This window comes from Convolutriloba macropyga, chromosome 7, assembly GCF_964194025.1.
Source record: "Convolutriloba macropyga chromosome 7, txConMacr16.3, whole genome shotgun sequence".
Taxonomy (NCBI): domain Eukaryota; kingdom Metazoa; phylum Xenacoelomorpha; order Acoela; family Convolutidae; genus Convolutriloba; species Convolutriloba macropyga.
This window is the reverse complement of record NC_134474.1, coordinates 48472034-48491903: the sequence shown is the minus strand read 5'-3', so window position 1 is coordinate 48491903 and position 19870 is coordinate 48472034.

Here is a 19870-nt window from a genome sequence, read left to right as displayed (position 1 = left end):
GGTTCTCTCCTCAAGTGGTTCGGTTTCTGTCGTTATGCTGTTATATATTTCAAAAATCAACTCTGTCTTTTTCAAGGTAAGGTATTGAATAAAAACTTATCAATGAAACAATTAAACTCTAAGTCAACTTGAAGCACCAGGAGCAGCAGTCATCAGAAATGAATAGGAAAAATAGACACCTTTTCCAGAAAATATTGGTCGTTTCTGTTTTTTTACGTCAAGCAAAAATATACTGATGACTTTTCAGCCTTTTCCCCACAAAAATGTCTTGTCAACTGGAGGCCAGTATAGAGTTTTAGTTAGAAATTGATTTGAGGTATGAGAAGAAAATCACAAGAATTTAGAATTGGCAAAAATAGTATTTTCTCGAGAAATTTTGTTTTCCGTAGTTCTTGTCTCAAGTATCAAATATTTGGTCGAATATGAGATTGTTCAATCTATTCTACTTTTTAAGTGGCAAAAGTGCCCAATCGGTTCAGAATTTATTTCTGTTTTTTTAATGAAAAAACTTTCGACCTTTCGCTTTCTTAATTCAAAAAAAGATACAATATTGTTACTGTACACACTAAATAAAGTTAAAGTAAAAATTTGTAACTTTCTGCAGTAAAATTACCATAATATTGTTAGCCTGTAAGGTACGTTCAGTTAAGGCAAAACTACCTGAACGTTTCAGGTTAGTTAAGATGTTTTTCAGGTGAATGTACCTGAACTTTATTTAGTGTGACTCTCTCCGTTGAACCAAGTAGTCACTAATTTATAGACTCGTATTTGAAAACACATTTTATTCTGCTAATACAGGTACGGTGTTTGATTCAGCAAAGTACTCTTAAAAAGGATGATGATTGTGAGCCAACAAGCAAAGAGGATTTCGAACCTGTGAGCACGAAACGACACAGCAGCCCACCCTGAATCTCAGAAGTAGATGAAAATGAGTTAAAAAATAACTCAAGTATCCCTAATAAAGCTAGTCAAATCAGGAAGGAGTTTCACTCGTCCCACTGCCACCCAACAAGGATCTTGATGCCCAAAATGGAAATTCCTGAATTGAAAATTGATTTATTTTCTATTAATGCCTCTTGGCTGGGCAAACTGGACCAATTATATCTCACACAATTAATCAATATAAGCATTACAAGTTAAATAATAGTGATTTTCTGCATACAAGAGATGTAGTGCTCTCATCTAAAAGTGCTCTCAGCTGAATTACTTTGATGCTGCAGCAGCAAAATCTGGAGAATGTTCGGAGTAAATTGATTGGAACACGATCTTTGCCTTTATTAATGATCAAGACGTGTCAATTAATTTATTTCTCTATTTAGCAAATACCAATATGTTGTTCTGCGTGTGTAGTTATGTTGAATGTCCTTAGTTTTGTTCACACTAATGGAGTTGTCGTTGCTGGTGATTTCAACGCGTTTGATCATCAACAAGAAAACACATCTATTCTTTTACTGATCTCCTGACCCACGAATTAAACGTTTCTCTGAAATAAATGGAACTTTCTCCAACTTCAGTTTCTCGGCATGGGCTTCGGCTGATAATAATTTACATCCTATACTCATTATCGCAAACAAGAGAGTACTTTTTCACGAACTAAATGATTCTTTACTTAAACCAACAATCGGTTTAATTTCATGAATGATCATAATAGCTGAAAATCTGACCTTTTTTGCATTTGAGCAAAACTACGCGATTCCAACTACATTAGCTAGAACGTCGTCTGGATTTTTCAGCAAATTTGGCTTTCGAGTACTAGTTGCTATCATCATTGTCTTTGTCAAAGTTATTGTTGACAAATTTCCGCTGTAATTTTACTATTTTTGATTTTAGTGCAATCAGTGGTGCAAAGATGACGTACTTCTCTTATAGTTTCACTCTTCTGCTCATTTAGTGGAAAAATCCATTGGCAATTTATCAGCTCGTGTTTGGTCGTTTCAAAGTATGCTGCGTTTCAATATGCAGATAATGCTTCTGGCATCATAATTTGAATTTCTTCCTTATTGAGTTCTGAGTTACCTCTTGGGACCAAGCATGCCTCCCAATCAAGATCACCTTCAGTCTGCATACTTTGGCTGCTTTTTTCAATCCTGTGTTCTTGTGGAAAAAATATCAGGCCATAATCCGACTGAAGACATCTCAATTAAGAAAAATTGACGAAAAATTCAGGAAGAACTTGATAACTCAGCTAACGACAACTAGGAAAACAAAATTCCATTAGAGAAAAAGCTCGTTTGCAATCTCTTTTTCTACCGCAGTCTGGTGCCTGGTTATCCGCAGCCCCCATTCGAGCCCTGGGACTACACCTAACTCCCAATGAGTTCCCTGTTGCTCTTAAATACCTACTGGGTGTTATTAAATTGTACGAGAACGAGAGAAAATGTCCTTTTGGTAAATCTGGGACTCTAGATGTAATGGGCAATCATACTGTGTCATGCAATTGCCAGGGTGATATGATCTCTCGTCATGATCGTATACGAGACAAAATTATATCAGCTTGCTCGGTAGCTCTTATCTCCCATCTGTGGACAGAAGGGTTTACTTCCCGGCAATAACTCCAGACCGGGCGGAATTTTCTTACCTGTATCGAATGCCGGTCAACCAGCAACATTGGACATTACCGTCACCTCTCCCTTGCAGTCAAGCCTTATTATAAATGCGTCGGAGAAGAGTGGTTTCGCCCTCTCAGCTGCTGAGGACAGGGAGTACAAACAGTACGCCCCGAAATGCAGTGAAGTCGGTTTTCAATTTATGCCTCTGGCTTTCGAGCCATTTGGGGGATCGTTAGAGACAGTTGAAAAAAATTGAGTTCTAACGCAAAAGTAGCAATATGTTCAATTCGATATACTTTGAGTGAGGAGGTATGTTAGCATTCCAAATTGGTTCGAGCAATCCTCCTACTTCGTTCTTGTTATCATTGCAATCACCTCTTCCTGAAACTTTTCTAGTTAATAGAGATCGGTTCCCGAGATTGTTATATAATTGAGTCCTTCAATTAAAACAGACAGGAGAAGTGATTTGTAGAGACAAAGTTTAGATAAGCTTTCTTTTTCGAGGAGAAATTATTTTTGAGACTGAACGCCATGTGATCATGTTAAGTCTTTCATGATGAGAAAACCAAGGTCTCTAACCTGTGTTTCTATTCTAAGATTAAAGTGGTTCAGTGTTGTATATCATGTTGTTAGCTCTGACTTTCTAGTAGTAGTAATGGTTCGTTCCACTCCTTTTTTAAACTTTTCTGTACACAAACTTTGGATAAACATCTTTCTTCAGCCCTAAGTGGGCATATTGTTTTGTAATTTTTCTAAGCAAAACACTTGATTTAAGAACTGTTCAAATCCAGGCTTGTATTTTTGCTAAAATTCTGTTGAATTCGAAATTGTGTAAAAAGAAAGGAGTTACTTCAGCACTCAGCGTGGACATATCTAGCGTTTGCTTGCATAATTAAGATCAGTGTTTGATTGCTCTTCGGAAATCTTATGCAAGCTCTCTGATATCATTCAGTCAGGGGCAGTCTGACATCACAGAGGAGCTGCTTAGCTGATTTGATTTTGGTTACAAAAACATTTAGCTCTTTCTCGGACTTTGATCACAGTAAGTTTCAGCGCTGAACTATTGAATTTCAATTGTAACCATTACTGAACCAGACAAATAGCAGTATAAATACTTTTGCCAGTCTGCACATAGTCGATTAGGAAAGAACCCAATCTGTCCTTATTCTTCGCAGCCTCAATTTAAATTATAGTTCAACGCTGCAGAGAATGTTTCACATTTGTTTCACAGAATGTTTCTCTCATCAGACTGTACATACAAAGAACTGACAGACATAACAAATTTTGAAAATTTCGAATAACTCGATCTCATGCACAACATTTTTAAGATGGCGATACCCTCAAAAGCTATTCTAGATCTAACTATACCATATATTGGCGCACTCACAGCTTTGGAGTGGAAGCGGTGGAGGTCGGTGGAGGTCGGTTGCGGAGGTCGGTAGCGCAGGTCGGCGGAGGTCGGTTGAGGTCAGTGGCGGAGGTCGGTGGAGTTCTGTTGCGGAGGACGGAGGGTGGAGGCCGCAATGCAAATTCGAGGAGGTCGGTGACGATGGAAAAGTGTGATCCATCATACATGGAAGCTATACTAGATTCAACACAAGCTGCTGAAGGTTAGCCGGAGTTCGGCAGCGAAGAGTTCGATAGCGTAGACTGAAACTGAGAAGCAAAAATTTTTAATTAACTCCTTAATCCTGTAACTCCTTTTAACATCCAATTTATTTGTGAATTAACTTTTCTCTTAAAGATCTTTTGTGCATCGTAAAAGCATGATAAAGGCATTTGCAGAGAGGCATTTGCAGAGAGGCCTTATATAGCTAGCAGAGGTCATTTGCAGAGAGGCATTTCATTGCAGAGCGAACAGCAAATAGCAGCATTAATTGCAGCGCGCTAGAACAGTAGCAGCATTTGAGATCAAAGAGTGGCGGCGTCCTTCAAATAACGATTAACGTGGGTGTTACGCATTCTGAGTAGCTTAAAGGTAGACTTAATTACATGTATGCACATATTGAAAACAGGATGTTAATTAACATGCGCATGAATAGAAGTCATCATCTACATGGCAACTGCATAAACAATTGTTAAAAGTAACCCTTTTCATGGTATAAATTGCCATGATCTTGAAACTGTCATGATAAAAATAAATCATGTTTTTTTCCTGCTTCAACGCTGAATTTTAATTTATCCCGACTCCGGGCTGGCAACGTCACGATAAAAAATTTTTCAGTCTTGCATGTGTTTCAATTTCTCCTTCCTGGCCTATAAATTCCATAATAGAAACCTGAAAACTATGACACTAGAGCCTCTAAAACAGATAGTATATTTTGTCTGACGTGTCAATTGGAGGCATTAATCTTTTGTTGTTTTTTTCGTAAATGTTGTTTGTAACTTGTGTGCCACAATAACAACCCCTAAAACGATCGGTTAGTTGTCTCAAAATCGGTTGAAGGTTATTCTTCAACTTAGGCCCTCGTACTCAAAATTTTGTTTTCATACGAATTTTTCGATCTCACTGAGATAGTTTTCCGAGAATTAATTGTTATTTTGAAAACATTTTTGTGCTGTAGCTTGGCAAGATTTTGACGATAATCAGGAACCTGACAGTTATGAAAAATGTTATGAACCAGAACTAAAACTTTGAACTCAATGCGTTTTTCAAAGTGTAGCCGATGCATATTGAACTAAAAATCTCTGGTGTAAACACGTTTAACGAGAAAATTACGCGACGGACAGCATTATGAACTCTTTCTAACTTAAGATTTCCTTTTGTACAGTCACCAGACAAACGAGAATTGAAATTTTCAAAGCGGGAAGATTTTGCACTTTAAGCTTTTTTGTTTCTAGGCTCTACTATTGTTTTACCTTGTATTGCTAGCGGAACTCGAGTGGTTGATTGAGTTAACTTGGTCTGACAGGCCAAGATGTTATAATTTAATTTCCTCAATGCTGTTTTAAAAAAATTTTAAATAAATCATTGAAATAAAAGCACCAAGGTGGAAGGTAAATAAGCAAGTTCATGCTGTTTTGGTACAGCCCCAGTAGAGAACAAAGATTTTTGACTCACCTATATTTGACAGAGACAGAGGATGAAAGAAAGACAAAAATTGAAAAAAAATCGGAACTTTTTGATCGCTAAATTCAACTAAAATTTGACATCTTTTTTATTGCATATTCCTGCCACTCCTTAAAGCAGTATGCACTCAATTAGACCCACGAATCTACATAAAGGTAGACAGGCTAAAACAGGCATTGACTGACCAACTGAGACGGTTTCCCTTTAGGCATGATTTTGCAAGGATACAATGATAAAAAGCAAAATTATGCAAAAGCAATATCAACAATTTCTTTGTCGTATAAAAGGACATTTTCCCTGAAGTAATGAACAAAATGTTGTATTTGATTGTCACAGGAAAAATTCAAATCATATAAGCCCAATTGATGAATGGAGTTAAAAAATTTTGCATCCCTATAAGCAGTTGATGGCTTGGATAACTGCCCTTTCACTTTGGGAGTTGATATTATGTGAACGCTTGACGAGCGTAAGTTCCTTGAGTTTTGACGATGGCAAATGAGATTGTTTAAAGATTCATTGTCAAGAAGATTATTATACGATCTTAGAGCAAACTTAAGCAAATCATAAATATACAGTTTATGAATAGGCAAGATTCTATGCAATTCGAAAAGATTATCAACACGATCGATTTTGCGCAGAAAGCAAATACTTCGTACAAATTTATTTTGCAAACGCTTCAGCACATTCAGTTTGGATTTTGAAGTACAACCGTACACCAAAATTCCGTACAGCATTTTTGGCTTGATGTATACATTTTAGAATATTAGCAAATCTTGTTTATTTAGAAACTTACGCATCAAAAAAAATCAAACCAACCAATTTGGATATAGGGAAGTTTAAACTGTTAATAAGAGACTTATATTCAAATTTTTATCAACTATGACTCCTAAATATTTTACACTCGATACTGAGAAAAGAGTTTCAGAGTTGAGGTAACATTAGAGACAGTTTTTAATTAACATGACCTTCGTTTTGTTCCGGTTTAAAGTAAGTTTATTTGATTTCATCCATTCATTGATAAAGTGAAGTTCACAATTTACACTGTTGGCGTCATTATTCCGCATGTCAAACAAGACGGATGTATCATCTGCAAAATGAAATACTTTAGAATTTTGACAGACGTGATACAAATCATTGATGTATATGATAAAAAGAAGAGGTCCAAGAACAGACCACTGAGGCACTACACATTTAAGTGGAAGAGCTGCAGAGATATTGGACCTCACCTTAACATTTTGCGACCTTTTTTCTAAATAACTCGACAGGCAGGATAGAAGATAACCGCGAATTCCATATGATTCTAATTTTTTTTATTAGTATAGAACAATCAACTGTGTCAAATACTTTCTTTAAGTCAAGACATACGGCAACTGGATTCTCATTACCATGCGTCAAATAATGTCTAATAGTTTCGGCAATATGAAGTAACGCATTTACAGTCGACTTTATAGGCCTCAACCCAAACTGATTACAGAAGAGCAAACTATAGTATGTAAAGTAGTCTAACAATCGGTTGTATAAAACGCGCTCGAAAATTTGGCTTGCAGATGGAAGAAAAGAAATCGGCTGGTGGTTGTTAGGATTATCTTTACCTCCATTTTTGTGTAGCGGCACTACCTTTACACATTTGAACTCTGGGGGTAAAGTTCCCGAGCGAATATGTTCATTTATTAAATTCGCCAGCGGACCATTGAGTACATTTCCTAATATTTTAATCACCACAGTGGGTATGTCACCAACAGCAGAGGTGGTATTTGCTCGCAAAGAATTTTTTATTTCTACTTCGCCAGAGGTTACCGGTTTGAACGCCATTGAAAAATCAACATCATCGAGAACAACAGGTTCGCTGTGATTGATAGCATTCGAAAGCTGGGGACCAATGCCAGAGAAAAACTCGCTGAATACTGAAGCAATCTCAATATCATTTTCAACAATTCTTCCATTGACGGAAATGTGAGTTGGTATTGACGGTTTTATGTTTTTGCCCATAACCAAGTTCAAGGTATCGAAAAATTTCTTGGGGTTTTCCATACTCTTTTCAATTTCCGTTGCCTAATATTTTCTCTCTGCAGATCGAATTGATCTTATAACCAAGTTTTTATTAGACTTGTACTTTTCTGCTAGAATTCTTGAATTGGGATAGTGAATAACTTGCTTCCGAATACTGTTGCGCTTCGACATAAGGTTTTTAATTGAATTAGTTATCCATGGCCTTGACTGTTAAGATTTTCTCTTGAATAGACGCCGGGAAGCAAAAATAGTTACCGCATTATGTATAGTGCAAGTTGTCGATTCGAAGTTTACCCTGTCTAGGTTATCAATATGCTCACAAACAAATTCTCGAAAACGGTTCCGGTTTTTTTCAATATCCGATAATTTTCTATATTCGAAGGAAGTTGGATCCTTTTTACTATTGACAACAAGATCAACGAAGACAGGGAAATAATCTGTTATAGAGGACTCGATTATTCCATAACGTTTTTTTTTGAAGAATGGATATTCGTTGAGATGTGATCGAGCAAGGAAGAAGAACTTCTGATTACTCTAGTTGATTTTTGATTGACTTGCTGGAAGTTATGGCTGCTAATTACATTCAAATAACTTTACGAAAGAGCAGATGATTGATAGCATTCGAAAGCTGGGGACCAATGCCAGAGAAAAACTCGTTGAATACTGAAGCAATCTCAATATCATTTTCAACAATTTTTCCATTGACGGAAATGTGAGTTGGTATTGACGGTTTTATGTTTTTGCCCATAACCAAGTTCAAGGTATCGAAAAATTTCTTGTGGTTTTCCATTCTCTTTTCAATTTCCGTTGCCTAATATTTTCTCTCTGCAGATCGAATTGATCTTATAACCAAGTTTTTATTAGACTTGTACTTTGCTGCTAGAATTCTTGAATTGGGATAGTGAATAACTTGCTTCCGAATACTGTTGCGCTTCGACATAAGGTTTTTAATTGAATTAGTTATCCATGGCCTTGACTGTTAAGATTTTCTCTTGAAAAGACGCCGGGAAGCAAAAATAGTTACCGCATTATGTATAGTGCAAGTTGTCGATTCGAAGTTTACCCTGTCTAGGTTATCAATATGCTCACAAAATTCTCGAAAACGGTTCCGGTTTTTTTCAATATCCGATAATTTTCTATATTCGAAGGAAGTTGGATCCTTTTTACTATTGACAACAAGATCAACGAAGACAGGGAAAAAATCTGTTATAGAGGACTCGATTATTCCATAACTTTTTTTTGAAGAATGGATATTCGTTGAGATGTGATCGAGCAAGGAAGAAGAACTTCTTATTACTCTAGCTGATTTTTGAATAACTTGCTGGAAGTTATGGCTGCTAATTACATTCAAATAACTTTACGAAAGAGCAGATGATTGAAGTATGTCAATGTTGAGATCACCCAAGACAATCCAATCCCGATTACTGCCAGCTACGTATTCCATTAATGAGTCGAACTCGTCAACGAAATCGGCAGCCTTTGAGTTAGGAGGCCGATAGATAATAGGAATGCCAAAGTTGATATTTTCTTAAGTGATAGACAATTTAAGGGTTTCCATTGCTTCTCCAGCGTAGTCCTCTAAAGCAGTCGAAGCGCATTCGGAAACAAGTAGGCCTATACCTCCTCCTCTGGTTCGTCGATTTTTAGTTATTAATTTTCTGAAGCCCGGAAATGACATTGAGTCTATATGGTCCAGATCATTCAGCCAAATTTCAGTTAAAGCCATGACAGTTGATTTGACTTTTAAAGAACTTAGAAACAGAAGGGTTCCTTATAATGGCACTTGAGAGAGCGAATATTAAAGTGTACCACCCGACATAATTTATATTTAGGAGTGAGCAACGAGTTGACTTTTAGTTTAGGTTCCAGTTGAGGTATCAATATTGGTATTGAAATGCTGCTGAGAAAAACAACTCCAAACGTCGTTGAAGTATTAGTTGAGAAAATGGCCACCAACAAAGAGATTGCTTATCTTCTCTGCCTTTTTGTTGTTCTATGTGAAGAAGATGTTGCCTTCTTTGGTTCGCAATGACTCAATCCTGTGATCAGCTTTCATCATGTTGAAGAACCGCAAACGTGGGGCCGTCAGGTCTTCGTAAATTTTAACGTCTTTCGTCTCCGCTGCTTTAGCTAGATTTTTTTTATTTTGAAGGATATTGATTTTTGTTATACGCCTCGGGAATCGCACAATCAACTGTCTATGGTCAGGTTTCGTTGTCGGGAGTCTATGCGCAATTGAGATATCATGCTCATTTATTTCTCTTTTAAGGAATCGTCCAAGTTCGATAACTCTTTGGACGCTAGCCTGAGATGTCTCAGGGCGGGTTGTTCCATACTGGTCAATGTATGTGGCTTCTGGGTTACCATTGATGAGCAAATTTTCCCTTCTGTTGTATTGTTCCAACTATTGAGAATGGGCCATAGCTTTGAGGTCAGTTTTGTTGACCGCGCTATCAATTTTTTGCACCAGCTCGTCCTGTAGCTCCCTCTTCATTTTTACAAGAGCATTGTCTATTGCAGTCACCTTGGTTTTTTGGACATCATCTTGAATTTTTGCAATAAAAGTTGGCATTGAAGCTTGAAGTGACACCTTGATAGTGGATTCCACAGTCTTTTGTATTGTAGCTTCGATAACTTAAACCATTTCCTCGTTGTTTTCACGAGCATTAGTTAGGGGACTTAGCACAACTGCGGTTCTCTTCTCACCAGTTGCTGTTGGTCGTGGCGTTAGCATTTGCGCTGGGAAAGTTGGCTCTGGATCAGTTGTTTCATGCGTCTCAATTTCAGGAGTTTCAGGGGTCTCAATTTAAATGGAAGAGGGCATTTCCGACATCCCAGTCTCTGAAGCTATTTAATAAGTTTATTACAACAATTAGGCTAATGTTTGTCAATTGTTACTCCGAGAGATATTGTTTTTGATTCCGGTCTCAGAAAGGGAATAAAACAAAAAATATTTTTTTTATGTTTTTTCTATTTTTGATGAAACTGTCATCAGTTGTTTTCTCTGCGTTATTTTTCAGTTTCATGGTACTAAGCATTTGAAAGAGGAGCCTACTTTTGTCATTCAGTTTCTTAATTTCTGACTTCATGCTTAAGCGGTTCAAGCCCGAGAGAGTAAGTCTTCAAATATCTGTTAGTTCAAGTCAGCTCAATACAATCAGTCTCCAATTGGTTGGTGTTATGTATACATTGTGAAGATTAGAGGACCAAGAACCGAAACACGTGGAATTTCAAAGTCAACATCGAAATCGTGGGAGAGTTTGATTGCAATCTCAACCTTTTATGTATGTAAGACACTATCCATTTTTGCATTTGCCGCTAAAAACGCTAAACGCTCCGGCAGTTCAGAAAAATATCGTTATCAATAGTGTCAGAAGCTGTTGATAGATCAAGAGCCATTATTAAGAGGGTTTTGTTCGAGTTCAGATCTAATAAAAAAATTATTGTACATTTTGAGTATGCAACTTGAATAATCTGTTGAATAATCACTTCTATAGACAGACTGTTTCTTATATAGAACTTTTATCCTCAAGATAATTCTTAAGGTTTTTTCGGTGGCTACTCTCTGTAAAAGGTTGGAGAGAAGCTGTTAGCGAGACGTCTATAATAGTCCGATTGGTGCTTCCCAGGTTTTGGTCCAGACCCAAATTGAGTTATGATCAGGCCCATTCGAGCGCATACCCCTGTGTTCCCAGACCGAAATTACAGGCTCTGGAAAGCGGTTCCAGTGCACAATAGTCTGGACCATGGTCTGGGTTCGGTCTGATCAGAGGTCAATTCGGTCTGGAAGATCTGATCATAGTCTTTTTAGTCTGGACCATGGTCTGGGTTCGGTCTGATCAGAGGTCAATTCGGTCTGGAAGGTCTGATCATAGTTTTTATAGTCTGGACAATGGTCTGAATTTGGGTCTGATCATAAGCACTCTATAGTCCGGACAAAGGTCTGGGTTCGGTCTGATCAGAGGACATTTTGGTCTGGAAAGTCTGATCAGAGATCATTTAAGTCTGGAAGGTCTGATCAGAGGTAATTTCGGTCTGGAAAGTCTGATCAGAGGTCATTTCAGTCTGGATAGTCTGATCATAGCTCAATTTGGGTCTGGACCAAAACCTGGGTTAGGTCAACTGGTCAACCCAGTCAACGAGAAGTAGAATTTAATATCTCCAGAACGTGACAATTCAATTACCTAGGTTTAGAGGTGCGACCCTAGACCACTCTGATCAGACCATTTCCAAGACTTTGCCCTCTTATCAGATCATAGTGCAACCCAAAACCCTCTGATCAGTCCGTAGTGCGACCCAAAAAATTGTGCGACAATAGTGCGACCCAAGAGACCTCTGACCAGACCATTGTGCGATCCAAATCCCTCTGATCAATCGTGCGACCCAAATATTTCGTGCGACTCTGGTGCGACCCAGAATTTAGTGCGATTAACGCTCCCTCTGATCAGACCATACTCCAAACTTCCTCCGATGATCAGACCATTCCTGAATACATGTTATATTCCCTTGTTATTTGTTTAAATTAATCAATTCGAACCTATATACTACTCAACTTAAAATTGATACATTAACATAAACCGACAAATGTCGGAAGAATTGCTCTTGAACGAATGGCGAGGCAATTTAATTCAAGGGCTGTAGCCTAGATCAATTTTTATTTATGGGTGCAAAAAATCTTTCACCTGCCGGGATTCGAACCACTGACTTCCCGATCCCCAATCACCCGATCTAACCACTGCACTACGAATCAAGTACCTCTTCTATGCTGCAACCGATTTTATATTAGCAACAAGTTTTACTTCGGAGCAATTGAGATCACTCAAAAATGAAGAACGAAAGCGTGAAAAAGTCACTTGAGACGTCAAAGAATGTTCTAGAAGAAAAGCGCAAAATTGTCAATCAAAAAATTTGCATAAAAAAGACACACACGTTTACAATATTTGCTATGAACTTCGTTCAAGAAAAATTAATAATTTAGTATATCTTGTTAACGTTAGGACAAATATAATTGACTTAAATATGAAAAAAAAGCATTCTGATGTGCCTGCAACTTTATTTTTGAGTCATCAAAAACAGTGATAAAAACTGCAGTCAAATAAATATGGCCAGTTAATGCTCTGAGGTCAAATTTTGGGGCAACTTATGTCCCGACTTTGGTCTCTGATCAGACCGTAGTGCAACCATTGTCCAGACTTTCGTGCGACCTATGATCACACTGTAGTGCGAATTTGCCTTCTGATCAGACCGCAGTGCGACTATTGTCCAGACCCTTTCCCAGACTTTGCCCTCTGATCAGCCCGTAGTACGACTATAGTCCAGACCATTGTGCGACTCCAGCGTTCCCAGACCAGGTATTTGGGGTCGCACCCGGCGATCAGAGCGGTCTAGGGTCGCGCACCTAAACCTGGGTGACCACTCGTTTTCAGTCAAATCAAGTATAGAGCTTCAAATGTCTACAATTTTCTCAGTAAAAAATCTCCCCAATATTTCAACAGTTTTCGAGTCATAATCTAAGTTCTTGGGAAATATGTGGTCGTTACGGACGCCCAGCAGTTGATTAAAAGTAACGGCCATCGCGATTTTCACGGAACAACTCTAGAAGCGACCCTGAAAATCTTAAACTGCTTTGCTTATTGAGAAGTTCCCGATGAACGCGGTCAAAGGCCCTCAGGAAAATCATTCTAAAATGCGAATACTTCATACTAACAATGACTGTCTAGGGTAATAAGAATCTCAAGTTCAAAATATCGCAAACTCAAGTTGTCCAACAAAGACGCAGTTTAGTTTACTCGAAAACATGAGGCTACAAAAACAGCCAGTCCTTCAATGCTGTTTCTATTTACTCTGAGCGACTTACTATAACCCAACTACAAATACAACAGACGAAGAGCAAGACGATAGAATAAATTGGAGAAGCAGAAGCTAGAGACTACCGGAAAAGTAAGAAAACGACCTGTGAAGTGGAAAGAAGCGATCTAAAAGTGGAGAATCAGGCAACAGGAGAAAGAGCAGGACAAAGGAGTGAGACCAGAAGCAGTAGCCCCTGCTTGGAGAGTATAAGAGGTGCCTTGAAGCCTTATCAGCCTATTAACTCCTCCGGAAAACTGCTAGTGAGAGAAATTGGTGCCTTTGTTCTCATCATAGGCTAGCTAAGTGATTCAACAGGCCTCTCTCTATAAGCAGGAACTGCTTAAATTAAGATGTTTTCCAAATATAGGATGTGTTTTTGTAACTTTTTTATAGGTTAAGTGTTATGGCAGAGATTGCAATTTTCATAACTTTTCTAGAAAAAGTGTTTGTGCAACTTTCAATTTAGAATAAGCGTTGTTGCAACTTTTAACTTTTACAGGATAATTGTTTTTGCATTCTTTAACTTTTCTGTGCAATAAAAGCTAAACTGCGTTGTTTTAATATAATCCGACTCCCAGGAGGCCGTGTATTACGAACAAAAGTTCGAGACATATCTCCCTCAAACCCCAATAATGACCCTACTCTCGGAAAGGAATAATTCTTTACGCAACCGCGTAAAGCCTCAGGCACGCCCTTTCATCCTCCCCTAAACAACCCATATGAACCGACCCTCTCCGAATATAGCATAGATTTTGGTTTAGATCCAATAACAATTTTGATCCAAATAAGAACCCTGACAACCCAACCAAAAACGGTATCAATTTCACTAGAGACCAAAAACGGGCCCTTGACGCAGGCGAAAAAGCCGAAGCCGTATATAAACATGCTAATGTAGAGCAACAAAAAGTGAACACTAATTACCAACGAATTGTGTACGTTAATTTTGAGGAATTTTGACGAAGAAATGGCTTTCTATAGAACCCAAAAACAAAGAAGCATCCAAGTTGCTTACACCAAGAAACATCAACAAAGAGTTTCAAAAATGCAAAGTAAAAGTAACAACAACCAATGCCAAGAAAAAGTAACCCCATGCTTCGTAATTACAAAAGTTGCGCTAGATGTCGGCCTAAAAACAATAGAAGAACAACTAATTAAACAAGGATTTAAACCCGAAAAGAGAGTCAAAAGCAGTGTAACAAACCAAGAAACAAGACTGATCAGAGTCCTAACCAAAAATGAAAACCAAAGAAAAAAGCAAACGTGATTGGGGTAGTTTTGTCCCTAAAAAAATTCAAATGCGAACCTTCAAAATAGCATCCAAAAATAGTGCAATGCTTCAAATGCCAAGCACATGGACACATTGAAGCAAACTGCGAGAACACACAAAGATGTCCAAGATGCGTTGGAGACAACCATATCAAAGACTGCAATAAAATTGGTCCTCACATCGCAAATTGCAATGAAAAGCACAGCGCTGCATATAAAGGCTGTCCAAAATACAAAGAAGCAAAACAACAAGCACGTGCTGCGTCATATGCAGAGGCGCTCAAAAATAAACCAGAAAACAAAGACAAAGAAAGAGCACAAAAAATAGCAATTGAGGCTCAAACAAGAATCGAGAAAAACCTCCAAAATAATGAAGAGTCACTTTAGCAAACTTGAAAGCAAAATAGCAGATAACAAAGAGCGCAAATTAACAACTTAGATTCGACCTTCGCAGCCAAATTGACCAATTAAACGCAAATTTACAAAGTATACTAAAACTAATTGAAAAAAAAAACAGAGAAAATGATAGGAAAACAGCCATGGAAGACATCACAAAATTTTTACGTAAAATATTAAAAGACGACAAACTGACAGTAAATGAAGGGAAAATGAGACAAAAACTAAATGAGCTCAAAGACAACAGAACTAAAAAATAGAAAACTCAGCACTCAAACAAACAACACCTTGAAATAACTTAAAAATAAGAACCGTTTAAAACTAGAAGCAAAATGATTGAAAAACAAAAATTACACAAAACAGTAATAGTCACGCAACTAAACTGTCGCGGACTAAATCAAAATAAAATCGAAATTTTAGATATACTGGCAAAAACACTAGCCGACATAGCTTGCCTCAACGAAACCAATTTAGGTAGGAAAAGCCACCCAAACTTAGTAGGTTATACCCTAGGTTATATCCTAAACGCAGCCCTTCAGGATCTGCAATCTACATCAGACATCGATTAGGTTACGAACTTATAGAATTGAAAACAAAAGAATCAGAAAGGAAACAGAGACAAAAATGTATATTTGTAAAAACACTTGGACTCCACAGAACAAACATCTATGTATCACTACAACTAGAAATAAAAATGGACCTAATCACAGAAATACCAAACAACGAAGCTTAATAACTAACTTAATTACTGTTGACATCAATTTAAATATGATTGGAGCCAATGACCTACTCACTAAGAGAACTGGCAGAATAATTGAACACTGGCTTGATGAGGAAAACTATATAATACTAAACAATTATGAAACCACGCACAAAGATGGTGGAACACTAGCCAACTCTAAAGTAACAAGCTTATTTGATAAATTTTAGTTCCTCACGGAAAACTCTAGTGATTATAACCCAACTGCGAGCACTTATTACATAGATAAACCAATCCAATCACATAACAAAGTTGGGTGAAGTACAAAAATCATATCTTGCATAATCAAATGACCTAGAAAGGAACATAACAAACAAACCCGACTTAGAATGATACATAGAGAAAATTAAACAAAGCACTCACGCTGCATACAAAGCTTCAAATATGTGAAAACTCATAATTACAAACCAACAAATCAAAAAATTGACAAGAAAAAAACATAAGTTGAAGAGAAAAAACAAATTGAAGAGAAACGACGAAAAACACAACCCAACACGAATTAATATGCAACAAGATCAATATAATGACAAAAAACAAAATAAGAAAAGAAAACACAACAAGACAACAAATGAAATCAGTTGACAAACTAAACCAAGGGAGAAAAAGTAATAACATTTTGGAGGCTGCAAAAATATTACTTAACGAAAATAAGAAAAACAAAGAAAAAATACCAAAGAATAATCAGAAAGCTGCAGATGCCTTCACCGAAAAATTAAAAACAACAATGAAAACAAACGAATCAAAAACAGTTAAGGCATAAGACCACGAGAAAAGTGTATCACTGAAAATAACAGAAACAAACTACAAGACAACTAATCTAGGTGGAGAAGAAAGAAAACACACAGAAGTAAAATCTGCAACTGCATCTCTTAAAAGTATATTTAAAAAATCGTAAAAATACTAAACCAGGATATGACGAAATAAGCTATCGGATGATAAAACAACTACCATTAGAAACAATGGAAACTTCAGCGCAAACAATTCAAGCATCGATACCATTAGGACATGTACCAGCCCAATGGAAAACTACAACTGTAACAATGACACCAAAAGTAGGAAAAGATCAGAAAACGAACACTCTATAAAGCACTGTGAAAAACTAAACCTTTTCGGAGATCAGTAAGGCGCCTACAGATCTGGCAGATGCACAACATACAATCTTCTAACGCTAACAGAAAAGGCAACAACAAGCTTCAAATGGAAAGGTGCCACAGCTGCTGTCTTCCTAGATGTTGAGCAAGCTTTTGACACTGTATTGCACGAAGGTATCTTATACAAGCAGATTCAGTTTAACACACCATGGCGGATCACGAAATGGACTATTAGCTTCCTAAGTAACAGAAAAATAAAAGTAAAATACAACCAAGCAGTTTCTAAAATATTTACACCCGAAGCAGGGGTCCCACAAGGGAGCATTGTAAGCCCAATCTTGTTCATTATGTATGTAAGGAAACCCAAATGTAAAGATACATCCATTTTACAATATGCAGATGACATCACTATATACTACTCATGAAAAAGAAGAAATAGTTAATAGACATCTACAAATCGGAATAAAACACCTAGTAAAATGGTGCGATAAATGGAAAAACTCTTTAACGCGGGAAAAACCATATACACTATCTTCACTAGACAAATACTGAGCTCAAATCTGAGGCTATCACTAGGGTCAGAAAACATTAACGTCAGCAAAAGAGGTAAAATTTTTCGTACTTTACCTCATTTATTATTTGACCTGGACAAATCATGTCAACAAAATAGAAAATTGCAACAAAGGATCAACATGCTAAGATATCTTAAAGCAAAAAATATATTAGTATTAAATTATTTTGTATCTAAAAAAAACAATGGTAAGACAACTATACATGTATGCAAATGCAGCTTGGGCAATTGTAACAAAATCTGATCTCAGCAAGATCAACAGAAAGAACAAAATAAAGCTAGAAGACTTGCATATGACCTGCCAATATGGACCTTCGTAGACGAACTACATCAATTACGAAGCTTTGAAACTGTAAGAAAAAAATCAAAAAACTAAGCTCGGAATACCTTGCAAGGGCTATAAAACGAAATAAAAACATAGTAGGAAAACATTTGTTAACTTGGAGCCAGATCAAGATGTATCAAGCTCCTTTGCAAAAAAAAATTATTAGAAAATCAAACAACGCTGGGTGCGGACGTCTTGGGGTTTGACGAGATGCTAGCCGAAGCCATCAAAAAAGGTAAAAAAAAGTAGCAAAATTTCTTAAAATCTAAATCAGAGGAGAGAAAAAAGTGGATGCGGACGTCTTGGGGTATGACTCGAGATGTTAGCTGAAGCCATCCAAAAAATACACTGCCCGAGCTAAACAAACATTTTTCATTTTGCGTATGGTTGCATGTGTGTTTTTGTGTGTATGCACAGAACCCGACAAACCAAAGAGGGCAGGAAAACCACCACAGTATGATCAGTGTGGGAGACTAGACTAATCACGGGAATCGGCCTAGGTCTTGAAGCCTATCAAACTCCAGGGTACTAATAAGGGAGGGCAGTATGATCAAGGGAATCATGCTGAGACCTTGATACTGGTCCCACACTCTCTCCCCGCTTGGGAACAACCACTCACCCCCGCAAGTTTATGCCCCTCAAAAAGAGGCATAAACTGCAAGCATTTGTGTTCTCAATGCAGAAGCCGACACCTTTTCCTCTGAAAGGGGAGACTGGCTGCCGGTGGTGCACTGAGGGTATCTCTCTCTCTCTCTCTCTCTCTCTCTCTCTCTGTCTCTTTCTCTCTCTCTCTGTTTCTTTAAAGTCTCTATTTTTATCTTTCAAACAAATTGAGGAGAAACGACGAAAGAAACACAACCCAACACAAAATAATATGCAACAAGATCAATATACTGACGAAAAAACAAAATAAGAAAAGAAATCACAACAAGACAACAAATGAAACCAATCGACAAAATAAACCAAGCAAGAAAAAGTAATAACTTTTGGGAAGCTGAAAAAACATTACTTAACGAAAATCAGAAAAAGAACGAAAAACTACCAAAGAATAATCAGAAAGATGCAGATGCCTTCGCTGAAAAATTAAAAACAACAATGAAAACAAACGAATCAAAAACATCTAAGGCATAACACCACGAGAAAAGTGTCTCACTGAAAATAACAAAAACAAACTCCAAGACAACCAATCTAGGTGAAGAAGAAAGAAAATACACAGAAATAAAACCTGCAGCTGCAGTTCTTAAAAGTATATTAAAAAAATCGTAAAAATACTAAACCAGGATATGACGAAATAAGCTATCGGATGATAAAACAACTACCATTAGAAACAATGGAAACTTCAGCGCAAACAATTCAAGCATCGATACCATTAGGACATGTACCAACCCAATGGAAAACTACAACTGTAACAATGACACCAAAAGTAGGAAAAGATCAGAAAACGAACACTCTATAAAGCACTGTGAAAAACTAAACCTTTTCGGAGATCAGTAAGTCGCCTACAGATCTGGCAGATGCACAACATACAATCTTCTAACGCTAACAGAAAAGGCAACAACAAGCTTCAAATGGAAAGGTGCCACAGCTGCTGTCTTCCTAGATGTTGAGCAAGCTTTTGACACTGTATGGCACGAAGGTATCTTATACAAGCAGATTCAGAATAACACACCATGGCGGATCACGAAATGAACTAGTAGCTTCCTAAGTAACAGAAAAATAAAAGTGAAATACAACCAAGCCGTTTCTAAAATATTTACACCCGAAGCAGGGGTCCCACAAGGGAGCATTGTAAGCCCAATCTTGTTCATTATGTATGTAAGGAAACCCAAATGTAAAGATACATCCATTTCACAATATGCAGATGACATAGCTATATACTACACATGAAAAAAAAAGAAATAGCTACTAGACATCTACAAATCGGATTAAAACACCTAGTAAAATGGTGTGATAAATGGAAAAAACTCTTTAACGAGCGAAAA